This window comes from Erinaceus europaeus, chromosome 3, assembly GCF_950295315.1.
Source record: "Erinaceus europaeus chromosome 3, mEriEur2.1, whole genome shotgun sequence".
Taxonomy (NCBI): Eukaryota; Metazoa; Chordata; class Mammalia; order Eulipotyphla; family Erinaceidae; genus Erinaceus; species Erinaceus europaeus.
The window spans coordinates 13,965,117-13,989,046 of NC_080164.1; the positions used below are offsets into that span (position 1 = coordinate 13,965,117).

At 53.1% G+C, this 23,930-nt stretch overlaps 1 protein-coding gene and 1 long non-coding RNA gene across 5 annotated transcripts in view; one reads left to right on the forward strand and one right to left on the reverse strand.

Annotated features, from left to right (window-relative positions):
• Positions 1-23,930, forward strand: part of KLHL29 (kelch like family member 29) — a 359,330-nt gene that overhangs the window by 166,276 nt on the left and 169,124 nt on the right. The gene's annotated exons all lie outside the window — the stretch shown is intronic.
• LOC132537436 (uncharacterized) lies at positions 1,542-11,212 on the reverse strand. 3 transcript variants are annotated; one of them, XR_009548870.1, is made up of 4 exons: positions 10,726-11,212; positions 6,448-6,737; positions 5,714-5,823; positions 1,542-1,922 (listed from the first exon to the last, which is right to left on the reverse strand). It is a non-coding gene; the product is annotated as an uncharacterized LOC132537436 (long non-coding RNA). The 3 variants fall into 3 exon arrangements; XR_009548869.1 differs by lacking the exon at positions 5,714-5,823 and having other exon boundaries at positions 6,621-6,730; XR_009548868.1 differs by lacking the exon at positions 5,714-5,823 and having other exon boundaries at positions 6,621-6,737.

Here is a 23,930-nt window from a genome sequence, read left to right on the forward strand (position 1 = left end):
TATATAAAACCTTAAAAAGCAGCCAAGATGGATGAGAGGAAAGTTTCACCCCACAGAGGACAGGGGAAGCTTCATGAGCAGCAGTGCGGTGCTGTGGTGTCCTCCTGCTGGGAGCGGTGGCATAGTGCAGGCACACAGTAGGAGACAGTAAAAGTGCTCTGGGGAGCTAGCTCAGCCGAGAGGCTGTGGGACTCACAGGCCTGAGGTTTCCAGTTCTCCCGGGGTCGGCGGTAGCACAACGGGCTAAGCACACATGGCGTCAAGTGCAAGGACTGGCGTAAGGTTTCCAGTTTAAGCCCCAGCATCACTTGAGTCATGGTGGTCTCTCTCTCCCATGTCAGGCTCTCTCTGTTGATCTAATATGAAATAAATTTTGAAACTAAATCTTTAAAGTTAGATTTGGGGAGTTTTTTTTTTTGTTGTCTTTCGTTTGTTTGTTTTTGCTTTGAGGGTTATCACTGGGCTTAGTGCCTACACTATGAGTCCACTGCTCCTGGAGGCCATGTTTCCCATTTTATTGGCCTTGTTGTTGATGTTGTTGTTGTTAGTGTTGCCATTGCTGCTGTTGTTGGACAGGACAGAGAGAAATCGAGAGAGATGGGGACGACAGAGAGGGGAGAGAAAGATAGACACCTACAGACCTGCTTCACAGCTTGTGAAGCGACCCCCCTGCAGGTGGGGCACCGGGGGCTCAAACCGGGATCCTTACGCCAGTCCTTGCACTTCATACCATCTATGCTTAACCCTCTGTGCCACCCCCTGGCCCCTAGATTTGTTTTTTTAATTGCCTCCAAGTTTATTACTGGGGGTCAGTGCCAGCACTACAGATCCACTGTTCCAAGTGGCCATTTTTTTTTCCTTTTTCTTTCTATTTTATTTGATAGGACAGAGAGAAATTGAGAGGGACGAGGGAGATAGAAGTGGAGAGAGAAAGAGAGACACCTGCAGACATGCTTTCCTGCTCATGAAGCTTCTTCCCACCTGCAGGTGGGGAGCAAGGGCTCGAACCTGAGACCTTGTGCTTGGTAACGTGCATTCAGCCAGGTGGGCTCCCAAAATAGACTTATTTTAAAATAAAGTAAAAATAGAAAGTATCCAAAGTGGACTAGCTGACTCCAGGGGCTTGTTGGAGTATGTGCTGGCCCCTTCCCGGGACCTTGACCTCACACCCTCAGTGACCTTTTGGTCTGACACACAGGACAGGCTCCTGTGACAGCCAGTAACCAACAGTGCAGACAGGGCTCAGGAGAAACTCAGCTGAAGCCCTCTCCTGCCCAGACAAGCCCCTTGTCACCAGCCCAGGAAGGGCCGCTCCCCAGTAGTGACTCTACAGGGTGTCACTGCCTCCCCTGTGCCCACAGAACAGAAGCTGGGCCGTGACATATGACTAAGACAAGCTTGTCACAGTGTCAGGGACCAAACCTCAGGGGCAGCCAAGTCCCCAGAGGCCACAGCTTGTCACTCACCAGAGGACTTGACGTAGACTTAGGCCACTCGGGGCTCACACGTAAGCTTCCAGATGCATGCAACCACAGCTGGAATTCTTTTTCTTTCTTTCTTTTTTAATTTTTATTTATAAAAAGAAACACTGATAAAACCATAGGATAAGAGGGGTACAGCTCCACACAATTTCCACCACCAGATCTCCGTATCCCATCCCCTCCCCTGATAGCTTTCCTATTCTTTATCCCTCTGAGAACATGGACCCAGTTATTGTGGGATGCAGAAGGTGGAATGTCTGGCTTCTGTAATTGCTTCCCCACTGAACATGAGCGTTGACAGGTCGATCCATACTCCCAGCATGTCTCTCTCTTTCCCTGGTGGGGCAGGGTTCTGGGGAATCGGAGCTCCAGGACACATTGGTGGGGTTGTCTGTCCAGGGAAGTCTGGTTGGCATCATGCTAGTATCTGGAACCTGGTGGCTGAAAAGAGAGTTAACATATAAAGCCAAACAAATTGTTGACTAATCATGAACCTAAAGGCTGGAATATTACAGATGAAGATTTAGGGTCTCCGTTTTGAAGATAGCTAGTAGGCCTACTTTAGTTATATTCCAAAGAATGACTATACTAGTTTTTTCCTGAGCCTGACATCTGATATGCAGGTGGATCCAAGTTATTGTCTGAGGAGATAATGTCATGGCTGGAAAAAGGACCAGAAAGCTGGATCAGGGAAGAGAGTAGCTCCCAAATAAGGGAAAAGTGTATAAATATTGTCGACTGTAAACCCCATCGATTTGACCTGGGGCCCTTCTTTCCAGTTTGCTCTTTGCGGCGGATTCCAGGTGGGCAGGTGCTGTGACCCACCCCCAACGTACCCCCCTTTAGGGCTGAACACACAGAGGCTGAACAGTTGACAGGCTGGTAGAATTACACAGTTAAAGAAGAGATGGGGCCAGGGAGGTGGCTCACTGGCAGAGCACAAGACTGGCATGAGTGAGGTCATGGGTTCAGTCCCTGGTGCTGCATATTCCAGGACTGAGTGGCATTCTGGTCTCCCTACCTCTCTCATAAAAGATCAATCAGTCTCGAAGCTGAGCACGCCTGGTTAAGTGCACATGTTGCCATGCCCAAGGACCCAGGTTCAATCCCCTTATCCCCACCTACAAGTGGAAACCTGCATGAGAGGTAGGGGCCAGGTGGTAGTGCACCTGGTTGAGCACATGTTACAATGCTCAGGGATCCAGGTTCAAGCCCCCAGTCCCCACCTGCAGGAGGAAAGCTTTGGGAGTGGTGAAGCAGTGCTGCAGGTGTCTCTCTGTCTCTCTCCCTCTCTGTCTCCCCCTTCCCTCTCAGTTCTTGGCTGTTTCTATCCAATAAATGAATAAAGATAATTTTTAAAAAGAGAAAAAAAAACCTAAAAAAAAGACCTGCATAAGAGGTGAAGCAAGGCTGCAGGTTTGTCTTTTATCTCTGTCCCTTCCCTGTTGTTAAAATTCGTAGGCTCTAGCTGGGCAGGTTGGCCTCGGCCGGCTAGCTTCACGGTGGTGAACAGAGACGCGGAGACAACGGCTGGGCAGGGCAGCTGTATTTCTTTATTCAAGAACAACGATTCATAAACTAAGACAAACTAATCACCAAACAGAACTCTGCTGTCTCTTTGCGGCGGCGCAAGCACTCTCTCTTTTACTCTGGAACTCAGGAACCCTCTCCCTTACCCTCGAACTCAGAAACTCTCGCACTCTCGCACTCTCGAACTCCGGAACTCAGGAACTCGGTCACTGGGGAACTCAGGAACTCTCGGACTCCGGAACCCTCTCCCAGGGTCCCTTGGGGCGGGGCCAAGCAGGCCCGCGAAATTAACAGGACTCATCCAATTCTCTTGGAGGGGGAGGGCTAGAACAAGCCAATGTAAAGCATACGACACTTCCCTCTTAATTTCTCTGTCTCTACCCAATAAAATAAGTAAATAAAAAAACATTTTGGAGGGGGCTGGGCAGTGGCGCACCTGGTTAAGCACATATAGTACCATGCAAGGACCAGGGTTCGAGCCCCCGCTCCCCACCTGTAGCAGGACATTTCATGAGCACTGAAGCGGGTCTGCAGGTGTCTGTCTTTCTCTCCCTCTCGACCTCCCCCTCCTCTCTCAATCTCTCTCCATCTTATGGGATGAAACGGGAAATATATATATTTTTTTTTAAAAAAAAGTAGAAGCCCAGCCTTAGAAGCCTGGCCTGTTGGCCTCGTGCTCTTTGCCTGCCTATGATCTCTCCTTGGGGGAATATTCCAGAATGAGCACAGCCTGTGTCCTCCTCTGGCCTTGCCTCTGAAGAGGAGACGCTCCTCACCCTCCCCACCCCACCCCCCTCAGCCTGTCCCCCACCAGGACCCACAGGTGCCACCGCAGTGGAGTGTGTCCAAGGCTCAGGCCACCCTCCCACCCCACCACCACCCCCTACACACCCCCTAAAAGCGGCGATGGTATTTAATGGCTAATTACTCTAATGATCCTGTAGAAATGCTGGAGACCTGCTTTAGGAGAGATGTCAATTAGAGCCATCTGCACGAGGCATAAAGGAGCCCTGCCCCAGCTGTACTGTTGAAACATGTTAACGTTTCCCCACCAGCGGCCATATGGTCCTTAGCGACAGCGGATCGTGAAGCCGCGCTGCGCGGTCCTGCGCCCACACATGGAAACTACGGCGTTTTGTTGGGGAAAATCGTTCTTCCATCGTGTGGGGGATTTTTCAATCCCCTTGCAGTCAGTAGCAAGCTGGAAGCCGGGGTACCCAGGAAATGCAGACAGAGTCCGAGGCCTCGAGATGCACCCCCACTCTGGCCCCCCACGTCCCCCCCTGCGCCGCCCCAACGCGCGCACACCTGTGCATGGGGCTCTTCCTCTGTTTTGGAATCTGCTCGGGAGCGTCCAGGCCACAGAGGGAGTTTGTGCACGTATGGAGGTAGAAGCAGGAGTCCAAGCTGGGGACGGGGCACACTGTATCTTGCACGAAGATCGAGGTTCGAGCCCCCGTCCCCCACGTGCAGAGGCAAGGGGACGCTTCATGAGTGGTGAGGCAGGTCTGCGGGTGCGGATGTCTCTCTTTTTTCTCTCTCTATTTATCTACTTGTCTTTTCTCAATGTCTTTCTGTCGAATATAATTTTTTAAAGAAAGGAAAAATGGCACCGGGAGCGATGGAATTCTTGTGCAGGCACCAAGCCCTAGCAGTGAACCTGGTGGGGGAGGAGGGGCTGAAACTGGGTGACTGCACTGACCTCCAGCGGAAAAGGTACAAAGTGCTGGGCAAAAAGTCTTCCAAGACCTCAAAAGTGGTTCTGGGTATTGAACTACAAGTGTGACTTACAGGAAGGGTAAACTGTCTACTCTTCACCTGCTGCTTTTTAAAAACTATTTATTTATGGGGGCCGGGCGGTAGCGCAGTGGGTTAAGCCCACGTGCCGCAAAAAGCGCAGGGACCGGTGTAAGGATCCTGGGTTCGAGCCCCCGGCTGCCCACCAACAGGGGAGTCGCTTCACAAGCTGTGAAGCAGGACTGCAGGTGTCTGTCTTTCTCTCCCCCTCTCTGTCTTCCCCTCCTCTCTTCATTTGTCTCTGTCCTATCCAACAACAGCAATATTAACAACAACAACGATAAACAAGGGCAACAAAAAGGAAAAAATGGCCTCCAGGAGTGTGGATTTGTAGTGCAGGCACCGAGCCCCAGCAATAACCCTGGAGGCAAAATATATATATATATATATTTACTTACAGGATGTAGACAGAAAGAAATTGAAAGGAGTAGGGGATAGAGAGGAAGTCCCGCAGACTGGCTTCAGTACTTGTGAAGCTTTCCCCCTTGCAGGTGGGGACCGGGGGGGGAGCTCGAACCCTGGGCTTTTGTGCAGGGTAACGTGTGCATTCTACGGGGCGCACTGCCATCTGGCACCTTGTCTGTTGCTTTTTAAGGCATGAGAGGCTCAGAGGGTGAAGAGACAGATAGCTCACTGGGTGGGGCAGGTGTCTTGCTAAGTGTGTGGCCCAGGTGTCAGCCTGGCACTACATGAGAGGTGCTGCGGCGCCAGAGGAAGCTCCAGTAGGAAGGGAGGGAGGCAGGGAGGCAGGGAGGGAGGGAGGGAGGGAGGGGATAAAGAGAAGGAAAGATGTGCAAAGCTCAGGTTAACACCTGGACGCCTTCGGGAAGCCCAAGGAACGCCTCTCTCCTCCTCGTCAGCACCGGCTGTGACCCAGAGCCAGTCACCTGTGTCCACTGCCTCACCTGGGGCCCTGAGAGGACCCTGCGGTTTCCATGAGCTGAAGACAGGCACACCCGGTTGAGCACACACATCACAGTGCACAAGGACCCGGGTTCAAGCACCCAGTCTCCACCTGCGGGGGGGAAATCTTCGAGAGTGGTGAAACAGAGCCACAGGTGTCTCTCTGTCTCTCTCCCTCTCTATCTCTCTCTTCCCTCTCCATTTCTCTCTAGCCCAAAATAAATACCTAATGTATTTTGAAAAGATTTATAAAACTGAAGCCTCAGGTTTGCCCATACAGCTGATTCCAGAATGAGCCTCCTAGGCCAGAGCCCACCCCGGCCTCACTCGGGACGGGAAGGGAATCCCCAGTGGTTACGCTGAAGCTTTCAGCTTCTTCCTTCATGGGGTGTGGGGGGAGAAGGGAACGTAGGCCAGGACCGGATTGACATAGGCTGCTTGATCTGAACCTGCATGCTATGCTCAGATGCTGAGTTTGATGAAATTGCATTATAAAATTTAAAAACAAATTTAAAACGCTATTACCTGCCCGTAATGGCCTCCTCCCGGAACGTGGGCAGAGCAGCAGTGCAGGCTGCAGTGTGCTCTGCTGGAGGCAGGGGGGAGGCGGGCGGACCCCCCTTGCCACTGCCACCCACCCCCTGAACCCCACACTGCTGCTTCCTGCTCCCCAGGGAGGCCGAGACCAGGGGACCTTCCAGGGACCCCTCAAGTCCGAGGTCAGACTTTGTCTCACTAGCAGGTAAAGAGCCTGGAGTCTGCTTTTCCTTCCTGGCTGAAGATTGTCTTTGCAGCCTGAAGCAGGGAACCCTGAGCTGCCTGTGAGGAGGCTGAGCCCAGGGTGGGGCAGGGGAGTGCCTCCCTGCTGAGGTGGGGTGTCAGGCTGGAGGAGGGGGTCATGCACCTCACCTTCCGGTAGCAGGAGGAAGGTCAGGGTGGGGAGGCTGCTGGCTGGGCTCCACAGGCCTCTGCTCTCAGCAGTGGGGGAGACGCAGGGTGTTTGCTGGCCAGACTCCAGACTGCAGACTGGAGAGAGATGAACTTTTGTTGAGCAGCTGTGCAGGCACGTGGGTGGAGGGAGGAGCGTGGCTGGCAGCAGCGAGAAGCACAGGGGGCCAAGGGGAGCACAGGCTGTGTGGCCGGGTCTCTGGGCAGCTCCAAAGACACCCCAACAATGGCAAGTCCCAGCCCCTCCGTGCACAGAGCTCTGGGGGCTGAAGGAGGTGCCACCCCCGGCATGCTGGGATGGACAAGGCTGTGAAGAAAGTGTGTTCACGAGTCCAGAGGGCACATGTGTGCACACCCCGAGATCTGTGCAGATAAAAGGAAGTTGTGTGGGGGCCCAGTTGGCCGAGAGCACACATGCCCATGTGTTCAAGCCCCTGGCCCTCACTCCCCACAGGGGAGAAGTGAAGCAGGACTGCAGGTATCTCTCTATATCTCTCCATTCCCTCTTAATTTCTCTGTCTACATTAAAAAAAGAAAAATGGAAAGACAAATAAGACTTAAATTTTATTAAAAAGAAAATTGAAAGTAAGCTGGGTCTGCAGCTGGGTTACCAGATATCCTGGGAACACCCCTTAAATCAGCAGGGAAATGAGGTTTACTTAAGGGGTCCCACAGTTCCCTCTTGCCAGGTGCCTGTGGTTTGGGCTGGACTGAACTGGGCTGAGCTGGACTGGACTGGACTGCACTGAACAGGGCTGGGCTGGGCTGGGCTAGACTGGACTGAACTGGGCTGGACTGAACTGGGCTGGTCTGGGTTGGAGTGGGATGAACTAGGCTGGGCTGGACTGGACCAGACTGAGCTGAGCTGGGCTGGGCTGGGCTGGGCTGGGCTGGGCTGGGCTGGAGTGAGATGGACTAGGCTGGGCTAGGCCGGGCTGAGCTGGCATGCAGGAGAGTCTCTCCCAACCAGCCTGCTGTGCTGCTACACCTGGTGCCCAAAGGGACACAGCCCAGCCCCTCCCCTCCCAGGTACTGGCAGCTGATGCAACGCCAGGAGGTGCAGGTGGCAGGTGCAGCATCTGGGGGTCTCTGGAGAGCCTGACGCAAGTGAGGAGGAGAGAAGCCAGGCCACCTGGCAGTTCCCAAGGGCATCCGCCTGGGAGCTCAGATGAGACTGAGCTGTTTGAGGTGCTGGGAAGGGAAATGACCTCCATCCAGTCTGAGGACCTGCCCCCTCCAGAGGGACTCACGGTGTGAAGGGAGAATCTGGGAGCCTGTCTTGTGAAGACAACAGGATGCCCCGGTTCTAGTATGTTCTCTGGAAGTTTCTCTCAAGGACCGTCAGGCTCAGCGCAGGCCAGGGGTGCCCTGCACCTCTGCATCCCACTCTGGGCCAGTGTGTGAGTGAGACAACGTCCGAAGGCAGCGAGGTGGCTCGTGGCCTGCCAGGTGCCCAGGTTCCAGCCTGGCCCTGCCATTCTGGGCAAGCCTTCCCACTGTGCTGTCTTTCCCTCTGGCCTTCTTTTTTTTTTTTCTTTCTTTCTATTTTCATTTATTTAATGAGAGTCGGAAGAGAAATACTGGAACACTGTTTAACTCTGCCTCACGGTGGTGCTGGGCATTAACCCTGGGATCTCAGAGAACTCAGACCTCAGAGCCTTTAGCACCATTCTACAACCTCCCCAGCCTCCTTCTGTCTGTTTTCCTATCTGGAAAGAAAAAAAAAAGTCAACTTGAAGCACTAAAATCCCAGCAATAAACCTCCCCCACCCGCCCAGAAAAAAACTGCTTTTCGGAAAAAGAAATAATTGTTACTAACCAACCCCAGTTCTTTTAAATGAATGCAGTTTTTCTGTCACAATTTTAAAGCCCCTGTAGTGGACCGGGTTCAAGCCCCAGCACTACATGAGAGGTGCTATGGTATTGGGGAAGCTGTCTGTCTGTCTGTCTGTCTGTCCACCAAATGATTGAGTGAAAAAAAAAAAGTGGCCCAGTGGAGCAAGGTTGGTTCCACAAAATGAGCGGGACATCCCAGCACTGCGGGACAGTGTGTGTGCGAGACAGTGTGTGTGCAGGGCAGTGTGTGTACAGGGCAGTGTGTGCAGGGCAGTGTGTGTGTGCGGGACAGTGTGGGGGGGGCAGTGTATGTGCGGGGCAGTGTGTGCGGGGAGGGCAGTGTGTGTGTGCGGGGCAGCGTGTGTGGGGGACAGCATGTGTGTGGGGCAGCGTGTGTGGGGGACAGCATGTGTGCGGGGCAGTGTATGTACGGGGCAGCGTGTGTGCAGGACAGTGTGTGTGCAGGGCAGTGTGTGTGCGGGGCGATGTGTGTGCCGGGCTTTCGGGGTGTCTCTCTCCTTCTCCGGCAGGGTGGTCTCCAGGGGAAAGGTAACGGGCTGGTTCTTTCTCGCTCACGACAGGGGGTGACACGAAGTAAAAGACACCAGGGGACTCTTAGCATGCCTAGAATCTGAGTCCTAGAGTCCCAGAATCCTAGAGTCCGTTTATTAGCAAAATGGACATGAGTTAAATAGAAAAGCAATGGAGGTAATTATTGTTGAAATATGACAGAAATTACAGGTTTCTTAACAGTCAGCATGCCCCTAAGGTAGGGGGTTGGTATGACAGGAATTGATGAGATACAAGACAGTTATTCTCCATGACACAAGCAACTTAATTATCCAAAGGTATTTGAGAGAAGCATAGGGGTTAAACCCGTAGGGTGAGGCAGAGAGAAGATGGATATCAAAAGGCCATATAGTTTGGAATTTCTCTTGTCTGGGGTCTGACTTATGTGATGAAGTGTGTGATAAGGTGTGTTCTTCTGTGATCAGAAGGTGACTTTGAATAAGTGAATCTGCGGCCATGTGGCCTGTGGTTAATGGAGGGAAGTACTGGGGTATCTGTGGCCCTGAGAGTCAAGAAGGAAAGAACCAAGTCTGAGCTTCCCCCCTTATGCTCACCTCGGTTGAGAGAGACTTACCAAGAGGTTATCTTCTCAGACCTTCATCCAAAGATGGGGGTAGTTCTCCCTAAGCTCTATCAGGCTTACACATGTTCCCAACACGGGGCGGCGTGTGTGCAGGACAGTGTGTGTGGAAGGCAGTGTGTGTGTAGGGCAGTGTGTGTGCAGGGCGGCGTGTGTGCAGGACAGTTTGTGTGGGGGACAGCATGTGTGTGGGGCAGTGTGTGTGCGGGGCAGTGTGTGTGCGGGGCAGTGTGTGTGAGGGACGGCGTGTGTGCGGGGTGGCGTGTGTGCGGGGCAGTGTGTGTGCGGGGCAGTGTGTGTGCAGGACAGTGTGTGTGCAGGGAAGTGTGTATGCAGTTGAATTGAAAGTTGTCATCGATTCGCGGTAGTGCACCCAATGGAACACGCAGGTTAGCATGCACAAGGACCTGGGTTCGAATCTAGCCCTCACTCCCCACCTGCCGGGGAGAGGCTTCACAAGCGGTGAAGCAGGTCTGCAGGTGTCTCTATTTCTCTCTCCCTCTCTGTCTCCCACTCTTCTTTTAATTTCTCTCTGTCCTATCTAATTATAAAAAGGGGGTGCTGGTGGTGGCACCCCCAGTTGAACGTACCGGTTACCATGTGCAAGGTTCGAACTTCCGCTCCCTGCCTGCAGGGGGAAAGTTTCGCGCACAGTGAAGCAAGCCTCCAGGTCTCTCTCTCTCTCTCTCTCCTTCTCATTCTCCCTCTTACCCTCTAAATTTCTCTCTGTCCTATTAAATAAAAATAGAAAAATAAGGGGGAGGGGAGAATGGCCACCAGGAGTGGTGGATTCATAGTGTGGGCACCAAGCCCCAGTGATCTCTCTGGTGGCAATAAAAAAAAAAAAAATGAAAGGAAGAAAGGTGACTCGAGAGAGGGGCCACAGAGAAGGGATTGTCCTCGCTCTTCGGGATGCCATTCAAAGTGGCTATGCCCCTTTCCCACTTCAGTCTCCATAACTCCTCCATTTATTCCTGCCCGGTAACCCTCAGGGCAGGGGCCAACCTTGGGTGGCATTCCGACGCTATGCTGTGAGCACGTGGAAAGTCCCCCGGCCACACTGCACTTAGCATGACTTACCTCGAAGGCCACCATCCTCATTTAGTTTCTGCGTGGAGAAGGCCTGGCCCAGTGCCTGTGACACTGTGGGCGTCCCAGTGAGCGTTCTTACGGCATCTTGACACCACAGCTGGCTGGCAGTGTGCTCCCACCCAGCCTGGAGCTTCCCTCTCCTCCTTGCCCTTGGTTGGCATCCCTGCAGAAAGCCTCTGTGCGGTGTGCAGACAAGTCCCAAAGACCTCCCTCGATTCTTCCCTCCCTTCTGCTAAGAGTCTTCCCAGAGACACCGAGCTTCCTGCCTGTGGCCTGACCAGCCCAGCAGTCAACCCAGCCCCACCCAGTAGAGAGAGTGTGCCCCACCCAGCACACTCTGGCAGTGCCCATGGGCTAGGAGTTGTTGAGTGAGACAGCGGTCCCACAGTCGGCTTTGGGCTCCAGACTCCCCTCACTGTTGATCTGCTTCTAAATTCTGCTTCTAAGACCCCTTCTGTTGTATTGCTTGATGCTGTGGTCTATTTACATAGTCATTGTTTTGTTCCCACTGGTCTGATCCCCACTGGTTCACACTCTTTTCCACTCCGCCCCCTCTCCTAGTCACAGCCTGTTTTCCAACATTGAATCCCCACTGGTTCGATGCTTTTTCCTTCTCCCCACCCCCTATCCTACGTACATCCTCTTCCAACCTGACACTTCCGCTTCAGGATATATATATAGGACAGGATTGTGATGAGAGATAGCGAGCTTGCACTGCATTCCTCATCAATAAAGACTGAACTGCGTCCCACTCAGCCGTGAGTCCCTGGTCATCTCTCTCCCGCCCGCGAAGCTAGCCCGGCATCCTCACCAGGTTTCTGTGGGCAGATGACCAACTGCCAGATGAGAGGAGGCTATCTTCTGAGGGGTTGAGTTTCTCAGCCCCAAATCCCCAGCAGGTCTCTCTCTCTCTATCTATCTTCCCTTCCCCTTTCAATTTCTCTCTGTCTCTGTCCATTAAATTAAATAAATAAATAAATAAGTTTTTAAAAAGGAATAGAGAAATAAAGAAGAGAGAAAGAAAATATAGAGAAAGGAAAAGGAAGAGAGGGAGAAAAAAGACAAAGAAAGACAAAGAGAATGAGAGAGAGAGAAATATCAGAAAGTCATACAGGCCAGTGGGAGGGCTGCATAGGCGGCCTTGGCCCACAGTGGGTGATACCAGCCAGGCTTGTGTGGTGACACTGTGACCTTCGCACGATAACAAAGAAGTCACCCAATGCTACACCTCCCAGGGTGCATCCCTGCCCATAAGGGCCCGTGTCTGGCCTGCATTTGCCTGCAAGTAGATACAACTGTCACCCCTCAAGGCACATGAGGCGGCACAGAAGAGCCTTGCAGACACTGAGAACTGAAATGAGCCAGACACCGGAGGACCCGCCTTGTCGGGCTCTGCTTTCTCTGAGGCCCCTAAAGGAGCAAAATTCACAGAGACAGAGGGGAGGAGGGTCCTTAGTAGGCACTGGGGATGAGGGGGACGTTGTCACAGGACACAGAGCTTCAGCTGGAGAAGATGGGAAAGTCCTGGGAATGGATGGCAGGGGTTCTAGCGCCTGGTGGGTGTGCGTGGTACCACTGGGCTGCGTGCTGGGATGGTTGAAGTGATCCCTTTTCTGTTGTGTTACTTCAGTTAGGGGAGGGGTGGGAGGGGGTGCCCAGGTGGTGATGCACCGGATTACTCTGCACAAGGACCCAGGTTCAAGTCCCCCACTCCCTACCCGCAGGGGGAAGCTTCACGAGCAGTGAGGCAGGTCTGCAGGTGTCTCTCTTTCTGTCTTACTCTCTATCTCCCAATCCTCTCTCAATTTCTCTCTGTCCTACAAGTCAAAAGAAAAGAAAAGGAAAAGTGTATAGCTTTATTTATTTATTTTAGGGAAAAGAGCCAAAAGCAAAAATCCAAGGCCAGAGTGTGCCTTCTGACCCCTATAAATGCTAAGCTCTGGAAGTTTCTCAGGCAAGGGTAGATAGCATAATGGTGATGCAAAGGGGCTCTCATGCCTGAGACTCACAGGTCTCTGTTTCAATCTCCCATACCACTGTAAGCCAGATTTGAGCAGTGCTCTGGTAAAATAAATAAAAATTAAAATTATATATATATATATATATATATATGCCTCCAGGGTTATTGCTGGGACTCAGTGTCTGCACTGCAAATCCACTGCTCCTGGAAACTATTTTTTCCCTTTTGTTGCTCTTGTTGTTTATCGCTGTAGTTGTTGTTATTGCTGTTGTTGTTGCTGGATAGGACAGAGAGAAATGGAGGGGGGGCAAAGACAAAGAGGGGGAGAGAAAGACAGACACCTGCAGACCTGCTTCACCACTTGTGAAGCAACGCCCCCTGCAGGTGGGGAGCTGGGGGCTCAAACCGGGATCCTTCTGCCGGTCCTTGCGCTTTGTGCCATGTGCACTTAACCAGCTGTGCTACCTCCCAGCCCCCATAAATACATTTTTAAAACAAAAGTTTCTCTGTTGCTGGACAGACCACCTGCAATCTTAAGAAGTGATGCTTGGCACTCAAGACAAATGTATAGAAAATGCAGGCCATTGCCAACACTGCCCCTGCCCTACACACACACACACACACACACACACACACACACACACACACACACACACACACACACACACACACTTAAACCAGAGGTCTGGCTTTTTCGCAGTGACGTGGGGCCTTTGCCATTGTGTTTCCAGATCTTCTCACATCAAGTCTCTGAGACAACAGTGCAGCCTCAGCTAAAATCCCTCCATTGCTCCAAGAACCCCCCACCCCCAGCATCATGACTGGGCTGGCCTGCCATTGACACCCAAGGGACCCCAGGCTGCAGACCTGAGCTCACCCTACAGAAGGGGCCTGGCTGTCAGGGTGGATAGATTCCCAGCCTGCACTGGGAGTGACACCCAGCACTTGTCATAGCAGGGAGCCGGCCCCCAGAAGGCACATGGGGGTGTGTGGGAGGGGAGGCCAGGAGCCACTCCACCACCTCTGCCCGGGGGCCAGATGGGTGATGGGTTTGTCCTTCGAGGAGTCTCACGGCGCCCACCGCCACATGCTCAGAGCAGACAGAGCCTGGGCACTGGCAGCCATCCGCCAGGGACTGCTGACCTTTCAGTTTGCAAAACAAAACCAGAATGTGCAGTCCTAGAAGGCCTCCTTAAAGGTTTGTTGTGCTCCAGCCTGGAGGAGAACAAAGAGAATCTTCTGGAAGGCTGGGCCCCACGGTGAGCGCCGCTACAGACTGCCTACCTGCCTGCCCGCGCGTTGGCAGCAAATGCTGTGTGTGTGCTCAGCAGGGTCAGGGGCTTCCTTTTCTTTTTTAGTTATTTTGGATAGAGGCAGAGGAGGCAGAGGGAAACTGAGAAGAGAGGCAGAGGGAGAGAGAGAGAGAGAGAGAGAGAGAGAGAGAGAGAGAGAGAGAGGGAGGGAGACACCTGCACCAATTGTGATGCGTCTCCCTTGCGGGTGGGGAGTGGAGACTCGGTCCTTGCACATTGTAAATGTGAGTACTTAATCGACCCCCTGGGCCAGTGGCTTTCTAAGGCTGACTTCTGCCTCCTGCTCCCAGCCGAGAGGCAGTGCCAATGGGAGCACACATACAGCTGCTCCCCGGGTACAGGGAAAGACCACGCAGGGCCCTCTGGCTTCCCTGTCCTCCACAGAGACTGATGCCCGCACACTGCTCTGGCCACTTCTGCTTCTCACTGTCTGTGGCCTCACTTGCTTTCTTTTTCTTTTTATTGGACAAACTTTTGTTTGTTTATTTTTGCCATCCATAATGGGTTACAAGATTGTAAGATTACAGGGTGGGTCTAAATGCCACACCACCAAAGCTCTCTGTCCTCACAAGACTCCCCAGATCCCAGTCCTCACGCTGGGGCTTGAAGAGAGAGGAGCCTCCTAACATCCCAAACCTCCGCTCAGGCTTCAGAGAACTGAGAGTTTCTGTTCCTTCACAGCAGAACATATTTGAATCTTCTGATAGGAGCCCAGCGTCCACTAGTTGGAGCAAAACAGAAAGCGCTTTTAGCTCTTGTCACGAAGATGTGACAGCAGCTTCCGTCTGCCCTCACGGAACCCAAGGTCCCAATCATGTCAGCCGCCCTATCACCCTCTCTCCTTCCCTCTGTGATTGGCTTCACCAGCTCACATCTTCCTGCCTCATGGTCCCAGGGGAGGAGAGAGCCTCCTAGTCTGGGTCCCTGGAGCAGAATGGAAGGGTCTGGATCCACCTGGGCCACCTGGATTTGTCCTCATAGCCGCTCGGGGACAGTGAACACAGAGACCAGCCTGGCCTGCTCACATTTTTGCCTGCTGGTGGGTGCAGACACACAGCCCGCAGCTAGTGAGGTCCACGTGGGATCAAATCACATGGTTCAGCCTGGGGGGAAATGGACACTGCGGGACCAGGCGGTGACACACCTGATTGAGCACACACATTACCATGCACAAGGACCTGAGTTCAAGTCCCTGGTCCCCACCTGCAGGGTTTAAGTTGAAGCAACACAAGCAGTGGAACAGGTCTACAGGTGTCTGTCCTTCTCTGTCTGACTTTCCCTCTCAGTTTCTCTATGTCTTATCAAATAAAAATTAAATAAAATGAACAATGAACTGTAAAAAAAAAAAAAAAAAAGAAAGAAAGAAAAAAAGAAAAGAAAGTGAAATGAACATGGGACCCAGAAGGCAGAGTCCACTGCTGCTTCTGCTCAGATCTGTTCTCGTGGTCATCATTCAACAACAAATTTCCAAACCCCCCCCCAGTGTCTGAATGTCCTCAACAGAAGGGGTGCACTGACAGGTGGGGAGCTGAGTCAACAGGGGGTGGAGGGGTGGAGGGGTGGGTGGAGGGATGAACCAAAGCGGGGGGTACCTTCTGTGCTGCGCTGACCTGGTAGGGTGCCAAGAGGAGAGAAGCATCTCCAGAAAACTTTGGGGCTCACAGCAGGCCCAGGGGAAGGCGCTTTATGGTTTGCTGGTCTAAGAAGCCCTGGGGGGGTGGTCCTGCTGGCCAGCCAAGAGGTGTCCCTGGCATGGTGCTGAGTGCCTGGAGGGCTGGCAGCAGCCTGCACCACATTGTTTCAGAGGGACAAAGAGACCGCCACCGACTGCCATGCAGGGCCGATGCAGGTGTCCGAGGCCCCGGGGACTCCTGTTCTCAGACACAGCACGCTGCCACCCCGACACGAGCCCCTCACAATGGAAGCGTGTTTGCAAACAAGCGTCCGAGCCAGGAAACCCACATGACTGGTGCTGCCGGTGGACACCAGGCGGCGGGGGCTGGTGGCTTCTTGTGGAGAGGAAAGGACGTGTGGGTTTTTGGCCCGGGAGTCCGGCTCCCGGGAAACAGGAGGTGTGCCCAGCAGCGTCTCCCCCTCCTCCTCCGGCAGCTCTTGTTGCTGGCAGGCCCTGTGGTGGCGGCTGGAGCTGTCTAGTCAACTGAAGAATTAATCCTGGGAAGTAATTAGCACTCCTGGGAGTGGCTGGGGTGTGGGCGGCCGCTGCTTGTCCTCACAGGGCCGTGGTCTTAGGAGGCTGTGAGCTGGGTCCCCCGGGCAGGGGTGGGTGGCCCGGCCTGGCTGGGCTTCTCTGCTTTTTCCCTCCGTCTGTCTCAGGTTGAAATTAGCCTCCGGCGTGAGTCCGCCTCTTCCCAGCCTGGCTCCCGTGGCGTCTTTTCTGTGCACATGTTCATAAGGACACAGAAACACGTGGCTGGGCGGAGGCACGCCTGGTGCAGCGCACACATTCCAGTGTGTCAGGGCCCGGGTTCAAGCCCCCGGTCCCCACCTGCAGGGGGGAAGCTTCACCAGTGGTAAAGCAGGGCTGCAGGTGTCTCCCTCGCCCCCTCTTTCCCTTTCTGCCTCCCCTTCCTCTCCATCTCTATCCAGAACAAGTGAATAATCAGTTAAAAAGCAGAAACATGAGGGACCTCTGGAGGACTTATTTCAGCCTCAGTAGAGCCACCTGTCAGGGATGTGTCTGCAGATGAGAGGGCGGCGAGGCCCGGGGTGTCCCCCCACCCGGCGGTCCCCAGGGGGATGGGGTGGGAGTCCTCCATTTCCAAGTAGCACAGACTTGCTGGGGGTGGCTGCCTCTCAGGGTTGAGCTATTTGGGGGGTGACCTTTTCTACAAAGCAGATGTCATACACAGGGCCGTGAGCACCTGGAAGAAGACAGTCCCCAGGGAGGCAGCAGCCAGCCTTGCCCCTTCCTACATTCTCCCCCAGAGAGGTGGCAAGAGAAGGCAGAGCTGCCAGGGACAGACTCCAGCCTGGCCCCAGAAATTCTGCTCAGCCTCAGGCATCTGTTCCAGGTGTGGTGGGGTGGGGAAGGGCAGCACAGCTCCACCGGTCTTGACCCTGGAGCACCTGAGCAGGGGAGCGGGTGGAGCTGAACTCCCAGCTCCTTCAGATGTGCATCCCAGCACTGGGTGGTCGGGACAAGTCACCTATGATTCACTGGACTTCTGCGTCTTCATCTCCAATAGTTTTTAAAGATTTTTTTATTATTTATCTTGCTAGAAATTGAGAGGGGAGGGATGACACAGAGAGACACCTGCAGACCTGCTTCATTGCTCGGCAATTTCCCCTGCCCTCCCCTCCTCCCACCCACTGCAGGAGAAGAGCAGGGGCTTGAACCTGGGTCTTTGCCCATGGTAATGTATGCACTCCACTGGGTACACCACTGCCCAGTCCTTGTCTCTACTATTAAGACTGCGGGAGCTGGTGGAGATAGTGCAGGAGTAGCCCTCAGGACTTGTATGGGAGAGCCGGAGCTTACAGTAAATAAATAAAGATTGCGTGAGTCAGAGTCGGTTAACTGAGGAAGCCAGCAAGCCCTCCGATTCTAGATGCTTCTTCTTCTAGCGTTTGCCTTCTAGATGCTAAGCTCAAGAGATGCCAGAGTGTGGGGTGAGCCAACAGGTGTTACACCCTGTGACCCCAACAAGAACTGAAGCTCCTTTCTTGGCCCAAGCAAGGCTGTGGTCCCCCAGGAGAGGGAGGCAGGATCTGGGGTGCCCCAGAAAAGACCACAGAACCTCCGTCCCAGACTGAGTGAGGGGCGAGCGCACAGGCACAGCGCAGGCCTGCTTTTCCTGCCTCAAGTCATTCCCCTGGAGGTTGATGCAAACGGCAGCCCAAGGCAAGGCATCCAACGCATGGCCCCTCACCTCTGGAGCTGCTGGTTCCCTGTCTCCTCACAAGGCAGCGTGTCAGCGGCCCTGGCTTACGGGGAGAGAGGAGCAGGCTGATTGCAAGTCCAAGAGTGCAGAGATGCCTGCTTGCTTGGTTCCAGGATGGCGGGAGCTTCAAAGCTGGTTGGTGTTTGCACTGTAGGAAGGGCTCCTTGGGAGCACCTGTGTTTTAACAAGTAGCTGCCTGAGGAGCTGTTCTCGGAGGACTTGCTTCGCAGCTCTGGCCGCCCCAGGGGGAAGAGCCGACTGCTCCCTCCAATGGCTCCCTGCGCCACTGGGGCTGAGGGCTGATGTCACTGCACAGGCGCCCAGCAGACTCTCCAGGACGGCAGCAGGCACAGGACGGGGGAGAGGGGCTCTTGATCATGGTTCTGAGGAGAGTGTGTTCTGTGCAACCAGGCTGTACAGACCCCCACCCCCACCCCATGACCATAGGCAGAGGAGACTCCTTTAAGACACAGGCAGGGGGCAGAGGGTTAGTGCCATGCGAGAAACCCTGAGAGCACACTCCAGCACCAGGGGCAGTGTCCAGAGGGAGATCTGTGGACCATGCACAAGGACCTGGGTTCAAGTCCCTGGTCTCCACCTGCAGGGGGAAAAGCTTCATGAGTGGTGAAGCAGGGCTGCCGGTGTCTCTCTGTCTCTCTCCTTCTCTATGTCCCCTCCTCTCTCAATTTCTCTGTCTCTATACAATAATCAATTAAAACTAGAAAAGAAAACATTACAAGTAATAAAACAGGTCTGCGGGTGTTTCTCTTTTTCTCTCCCTCACTATCTCCTCCTCCCCTCTCAGTTCCTCTCTTTTCCTATCTAATAAGAAATAAGAAAGGAAAGAAGGGGAAAAAAAAAGGTGGGAGGGAGGTATTGGCTGTGGGAACTGTGGATTTGTAGTGTCAGCACTGAGCCCTAGTGATCATTCTGGTGGCAATAACGAATAAGATAAAAAATTAAGAAGTTGGACAAGGAAGGGGGCTGGGTGGTGGTACAGATGCACAAAACTCAGCTCATACCCCCAGCACTGTGTGGAAACAGCTTTTTGAAGGTTCAGGGAAGAGTCTTGCCTTTCACGGGTGTGGGCTGGCATCATCACCCCTGTCAGGTGTGTGTATCTGATACTGGGCAATATAGGAAGGGCAACAGGGAGCCTCAACCCAGCATCTCTCCATCTGTGAGAAGGCAGCACTCGGGTATGGAATTCATTCATTCATTCATTCATTCATTCATTCATTCGTTCATTTCTTCACTGATGGTCTGCAGGAGACCAGACTAAGCCAATGCAGGGCAGTGAGTATATAACGTAGAGGGTCAGAGAGCCCACTGCCTGGGTGGCTCTGAGCCAGTGCCTTACCCTTTCTGTGCCTCAGTTGTTTCCTCCCTTGAAAAGCAGAGATAAGGAGGGGCCTGGCGGTGACACCCCCAGTTAAGAACACAGAAGTACTAAGCGCAGAGACTCATGCAAGGATCCAGGTTTGAACCCCCAGTTCCCTACCTGCAGGGGAGACGCTTTACAAGCGGTGAAACAGGTCTGCAGGTGTCTATCTTTCTCCCTCTCTAGCTCTCCCACCCCTCTCAATTTCTCTCTGTCTTAACCAATAAAATGGAAAATAATGACAGCCAGGAGCACTGGATTTGTAGTGTGGGCACCGAGCCCCAGCGATAACCCTGGTGGCCCAAAAAAAAAAAAAGGCAGGGGAGGTGGCATAATGTCCTCCCAGGACCTCCGAGAAGTGTTGAGTCTAGGATGGTGGGTCCTCCTCAGAGACCGCTAGTGACCTTGTGTGTCTGGGATCTAGGACCTTGAAGAACAGCAGCTCTGACTGTGGCCCTGTCTCCCCTAACCACCAGCAGAGACGGTGTTCTGTGGGGCCTTGAGGGCGGAGGTCATGGACCAGTGCTCCTGCCTTCTGATCCCTGTGCTCTCCTCACAGCTGGGAAGCAGGGAGCAGCTCTGGCACAACAGAGAGGACACCCCCCAGGTCAGGAAGGGGGTGAGCAAGGGGGTGTGGGTACCAGCAGGCGCTCCGTCTCTCTCCACAGTGAGCTTCTTCCTGACACTGCGACCCTTGAGGGAGCAGGGAAGCTGGGCTCACTTCCTGGGGGACCAGACCAGTCCTCCCCTCTCAGGGTAAGCCACACTCGGCTCCTTTCGTGCCTCTGACCCCCAGAAGTCCGCCCCGATAGTGCCAGGCTGGCATCTGACACCGGTGTCCCCCCCAGCCTCAGGAAGGGGCTCCCCCTCCCGCCCATGGGAGAACAGACCTCTCTGCAGGGCCTTTGTGGACCCCAGACAGAAGTGCTGCCTCCCCTACAAATGGACTGCTGTGGCAGCAGGCCCAGCTGGCTCTCGCTCCCTTCCCGGGGACCCGCCTGCAGACAGCTCACCGGCACCCACTCAGCGGCCCCGACTCGGTCATCCCTTATTGTCCTTGGGTGTCCAGTCCCTGCCCTTCGCAGATCTGAGGGTATGGGCAGGAGGAGAAGGTCCGTGCAGCTGGGGGCTGCACAAATGCAGCCATGGTTGAAAGCTCGAAGTAGAGTTGCTACCCAAACAGGTGCTGGGGAGTGCTCAGAGCTGTGTGTCTATGGAGATTAGTATAAGGGCAGGCACAGGGGATCTTGCAGAATAAGAGCTAGAAGGAATGGAGCAGCAGAGTGTCCTGGAAGACTTCCTGGAGGAGGTGAGAATCAAGCCAGAGAAGACCTGCATCTTCTATAGAGTAGTGTTGTCTCAGAGTCTTGGATGAGATACGAGACTGAGCATGAAATATGCCCTGCAGGGATGGTGTGGTGGCACACCTAGCTGAGATCATATGTTACCCTGTATAAGGACCAAAGTTCAAGCCCCCGTTTCCCATTTGCAGGGGGGACGCTCTGAAACTCCTTCTCTCTCTCTCTCTCTCTCTTCTTTTCCTATTTGCTTATTATTGGATAGAAACAGGGAGAAATTGAGAGGAAGGAGGAGAGGGAGAGAGACGAAAAGACACCTGAAGCTCTGCTTCACCACTTGCGAAGATTTCCCCCTGCAGATGGGGATCAAGGGCTTGAACCCAGGTCCTTGTGCACTGTAATGTGAGTGCTTAACCAGATGCGCCACCGCCTGACCCCTGTCTCACTCCCTCCCCACCACCACCTCCACTCTCAGTTTCTCTCTGCCCTATCAAATTAATTAATCAATTAACTGTAATTTTAAAAATGGCCGTCAGGAATGGTGGATTTGTCATATGGGCACTGAGCCCTAGTGATGACCCTGGTGGCAATAAAAATAAATAATAAATGAGATAAGCCAGAAAGAGAAGGATGAATATGAGGTGATCTCACTCAGGGACAGAAGTTGAGAAGTAAGAACAGACGGGGAAACGCCAAGTACAATTTGTATTGCACCAAAGCTGAACACTGTGGGGGAGGGAGAGGGAAGACTTGCGGACCCTGGTCAGCGTGATGGTGGTGGAGGCCCTAGGCTGGGGGTGAAAGTGATTTGCAGAAAACTGAGAAATGTTCCACACGTACCAACAACTATATTTACTGTTGATTGTAAACCATTAATCCCCCCCCAAAAAAAGAAGAAAAAAAAAACCTGCAGACCTGCTTCACCACCTGTGAAGCGACTCCCCTGCAGGTGGGGAGCCGGGGGCTCGAACTGGGATCCTCACGCTGGTCCTTGCAGTTAGCCAGTGGGCAGGACCTGGAGAATGTCACCCCTGCCCCGTCACCGGGTCTTAGCAGGGTCACACCAGAGCTGGGATGGGCGGTGGGTTTTTGCGCTGCATAAAGACCCAAATGTGGGAGTCGGGTGGTAGTGCAGCAGATTAAGCACAGGTGGTGCAAAGTGCAAAGACCGGCGTTAGGATCCTGGTTTGAGCCCCCGGCTCCCCAACTGCAGGGGAGTCCCTTCACGGGCAGTGAAGCAGGTCTGCAGGTGTCTGTCTTTCTCTCCCCCTCTCTGTCTTCCCCTCCTCTCTCCATTTCTCTCTGTCCTATCCAACAACGACGACATCAATAACAACAACAGTAACTACAACAAGAAGAAGACAAGGGCAACAAAAAGGGGATAAATAAATATCAAAAAAGAAGAATAAGAAGACCCAAATGACAGGTGAAGACAGCACTTAGCAGAGGAGGAGCCAGGCACGAGGCTCATGTGTAAAGCTGACCTTGACCTTGGCGATGACTGGTCATGTGGCCACGGGTTGCTACAAGCTACAGGTTTCTCCGTGTATGCCTACCCCTCCGTGCTGCCATTCAGAAAGCCCCCCCGACTCTCCGTGGGTGTGTGAGAAGGGTGGGTGTTCCCACGGTCGTAGCTTAGAGCCAGGCACACAGTGAGTGCTCACGGAAGATGCAGAAGTGGCTCCCAAAGTGATCTCTCTGTCCTCAAAACAAAATCTTTGCCTCGTCTTGGATGGAGCTTAAAGGAATCATGTGGAGTAAGATAAGCTAGAAAGAGAAGAGTGAATATGGGATGATCTCACTAATAGAATCTGAGAAATAAGAAGAGAAAGGGGAATCTCAAAGTAGAACTTGGACTGGGTTTGCTGTATTGCACCAAAGCAAAGGACTCTGAGGAAGAAGGCCAGGGAGGCTGCGGGAGGCAGGGGCACTGGAGTCCTGGTGCCTGACACTGGAACAGGGCTTAAAGGGGGTGGTGGGGTTTCTGCAGACACCTATCACAGGGAGCTGAGAGCTTGTACCCACATGTCAAATAACTGTGCTCTGAACTATTAATCCACACCAGTAACTCCCCAATAAAATATTCTTTTTCCAAAAAGACAGAAAAAGGGTGGCTGGTGGTAGCACAGTGGGTTAAACACACATGGCACGAAGCGCAAGGACAGGTGCAAGGATCCCAGTTCGAGCCCCCGGCTCCCCACCTACAGGGGGGTCGCTTCACAAGCAGCTTTGCAGGTGTCTCTCTTTCTCTCCCCTTATCTGTCTTCTCCTCCTCTCTCCATTTCTCTCTGTCCCATCCAGCAACAATGACAACAATAATTAATAACAACAACAATAAACAACAAGAGCAACAAAAGGGAAAAATAGCCTCCAGGAACAATGGATTCATAGTGCAGTCGCTGAACCCCAGGCTTTGATAACCCTGGAGGCAAAAACAAAAAAATTCCCAGGCTGCGTTTCTCTGACAAATCGGTGCTTAACTAAAAATGTTGTGCTCTGGGCCCGTTGAGGAGAGATGGCAAGTGTGTTTCTGTATTCCCAGCATGTGACTACGCTGTTGGTCTGGTCATTGCTATGCGGAGTAGGGACTTCACACCGCTCCCTGGTCAACTTTTGCTTTCTTTGACTTTTTAATTTTTATTCTTTGTATTATCTTTACTTATTGGATAAAGACAGTCAGAAATCGAGAGGGAAGGGGGAGATAGAGAAGGGAAGACACAGAGAGACACCCATAGCAGTGCTTCACCACTCACAAAACGTCCCCCCTACAGGTGGAGACAGGGGGCTTGAACCTGGGTCCTTGCACATTGTGACGTGTGCTCAACGGGGTGCACCACCACCCGGCCCCTAAACTTTTGCTTCCTTTTCATTTCAAATAGAAATGGACCTAAGTTGGGGTGGTGGGTGTCCTGCAGGCCTCTATCCCCAGGATGTGAGAGGTCGTACCCATGAACTGCTGTAAACCACGAACCCCCCACCCCCAGTAAGATGTCAGTGAGAAAGAAGGGGTGTCGGTGGTGATGCACCCGATTGAGCCTATGTGTCTCTTTACACAAGGACCCGGGTTTAAGCCCCCGGTCCCCACCTGTGGGGGTGGGGGGAGGTAGCTTCACAAGTGGTGAAGCAGGTGTCTCCGTCTCTCTTCTTTATCTCCCCCTCCCCTCTCAATTTCTCTCTCTTTTTTAAAAAATTATCTTTATTTATTTATTGGATAGAAACAGCCAGAAATCAAGAAGGAAGGGGGTGATAGAGAGGGAGAAAGACAGAGAGACACCATAGCCCTGCTTCACCACAAGGAAAGCTTTCCCCCCACAGGTGGGGACTGGGGGCTCAAACACA